The 2,732-nt window shown below is 33.4% G+C and overlaps 1 pseudogene; it reads right to left on the bottom strand.

Moving 5' to 3' along the window:
* Positions 1–1,865: 1,865 nt before the first annotated feature.
* On the bottom strand, positions 1,866–2,330 carry LOC148204408 (protein VACUOLELESS1 pseudogene; annotated as a pseudogene).
* Between the last annotated feature and the right edge of the window lie 402 nt (positions 2,331–2,732).

The raw sequence follows: 2,732 nt of genomic DNA, 5'->3' as shown, positions 1-2,732 counted from the left end.
ATGACTTCAAACGTAGAGTGCTTATCCACTATCAGTATTTTAATTTTTTTTTTAAAACAAAAAGGTAGAAAAGAGTTTGAACTCGTGTTCTTGAAATCACCACAATTTTCTATCATTTAAACTACCAAAATTTCTTATTTAGCTTTTCACATTTTATTTTTACATAAACTTATTAATTGTTACTATTAAAGTAAATATTTTTAATGAGTCTTACGATAAACCTCAAAATGTTTTCTTATGTCATCATTGTTAGAGCATTTGTCATCCTCTTCTTCAATTTAGAAACTCTCTTCGTAATTCTCCGGCCACACAATGACTGATCTCTACATTTGCTATGAAGTTAAATAATTAATTTTTAAATACTTATAGTTTTAGATTTTTTAAAAATAATTAATTTCGTAATAAACTTTCAATACATTAATTTATTTTAAAAATATTATATATGATTTATTTGGACAAGTAATTTAATCTAAATTAATTTATCCAATGAATATTAGTTAAATTGACTTTATTTTATTTTATTTTTTAGTACATTTTGAATTTGTTTTCTATCATTTTTATTGTTCATAATTTTCAAAGTCTACATATAATAAATTATTAGTCGTTTCAGTAAAAAAGGTTAAATTTTTTAATTTGACTTGTGTAAAATTAAAAAGTATCTCATTTAATATTAAAAATATTAAAATAATTAAAACAAATATTTAATTCAATTTTAATTTAAAATTAAAGATTTTGTCCCTATAAAATAAAATTAGATAATAATAAGAACAAATAAATTAAAGATAATAAAAATATTTAAAATTTCAAGTTTAATTAGTATTTTGATCATAATATTCATCGGGTTAATTCAATATGCTCTATAATTGTTTTTTCCTCAATTCACTCTTCATTTTATTTAACAGATTTAATGCACTCTCTTTGATTAAATTGAGGTGTCAGTTTTTTTTATTCTTTTTCTTCTCTCTCCACCTTCTTTTATCATTAACCATCCGTCTTCCATCATACTCCACTTAAATAACATTAATTATTGGACTATATGATTTTTAGTATGACAAATCATAAGATGAAATTAAGTATAATATGTTGTCCTTTATTATATTTACTTATTCACAACATAAATGAATAAGAAGCGCTAAGCCAAATGAAATAAACCACAACACAACAAGAAAGAAACCAACTACACCAATAGAAAAAAAAAAATTTGACATGAAATCTACTATAATTGTTACATTAAGAACGATGGAAGGAACATGGTAAGAGTAAAAGTTTTCTAATACGTGTAAATTATATGGATAATGATACTTTGATAATATTTTAACATTATCTAAATGTACCATTTTGTGATTTGTCCATGTTAGTGTTTATGATTATTATTAGGTTTAATCTTTTAGACATCCCTATTTGTTTTCAAATAAGACCTCGTATTTATTTTTATCTCAATTAGGTCCCTGTTTCTATAAAATTGAGTCATTTGAAACTTTGCCGTTAATTTCAATGGACGACGTTAAATTTACTGAGTCGTGGCATGTTGACGAAGCAAATTTTAATGACGTGGCACGTGGTTGTGTAATTTATTTTATTTCAAGTTTTAAATAATTAAACCTAATTTATACTATGACTTTTAACAAAATAATTAAACCTAATCTCCGTCGCCACACACCTTCAGAACCTTGTTCAACATCCCTCACGCACACTACGTCCTCCACCAGCTTCAACACCTTTTCCACCGCCGCTGCTCCCAGGTACGCCTCCACTAACAACCTCGCGTGAAACCACCATCTTCTGCAGCGGTCCACAAAGAACTCCCTCCCCGAGTCTCTGCACGACATCCTCCTCCACAGCAAGCACCACAACATCACCCGTGCTTAGCAATGAGGCATCTCATTGATCAGGGGATCCGCGAGCTTCACCGTCCTTGGGTTCTTGAAATTCACAATGCAGAAAAGTTGGTTCGCTTCGGTGATGTAAACCAAGTCGTTCCCCCAAAACGCACAATCTGCAACGTTGTCCTCGAAGCACTGTTTTCCTAGAGAGAGGTTAGGTTCAATCAAGTTCGCATGGACGCCGTCGGTCCAGGACATTCCAATGAGGCGGCCGCCGAAGGAAGAGAAGAAGCGAAGCTTGCGGAGGGCATACTCGACGCATAACTGGACAATCTTGAAGTCATCACGGATGACGGCGACCGGGCTGCCGAAGGGCGCAACGACGACCTTGGTGCGAGCGAGGTCGACGTGCTTCCACAGCATAGGGTAGAGATCAGGCTTGCGGTAGTAGCGATTGTAGCGGTTGTAGAGGAGTTGCCACTCCGCAACAACGAAGACATTTGCCATTGTAGGGGTGGGAAAAAGAGGGCAATGCAATTGATAGGGTTAGAGTTTGGAATTGAATCAGAGATTGAACATTGATCGATCGCGGAAGCGGTTCAGGGGAATTGGGAAGAGGAAAGTCGTATACTCTCTTCCTAATTTCTTAGTTAAGTGTTAAAAATGTGTAGTAGGACATGAGATGTGTGTACTTTGTTCCTAATTTCTTGAACGCTTGTCCCCAAGTTTCACTTCTTGGCCTCCAAAGGCGTCTTGAAAGGTGTATTCTTTTTAGCTTAGAGGTACTGTAATTCTAGTTTTCTCTATCTGGTTGAGCTTCTCAGTTCTTTGGGATGCAGTTTCCAAGGTAACCGGATTACCCAACAGGAAGAGGATTTACTGTTTAAGATTTGAAGATTCTGGAATATA

The sequence above is a fragment of the Vigna umbellata genome, chromosome 1, assembly GCF_029865625.1.
Source record: "Vigna umbellata cultivar VRB3 chromosome 1, Vumbellata_1.0, whole genome shotgun sequence".
Taxonomy (NCBI): Eukaryota; Viridiplantae; Streptophyta; class Magnoliopsida; order Fabales; family Fabaceae; genus Vigna; species Vigna umbellata.
Note: the sequence above shows the minus strand (reverse complement) of the source record. Positions and strands in the feature narration are given on the sequence as shown.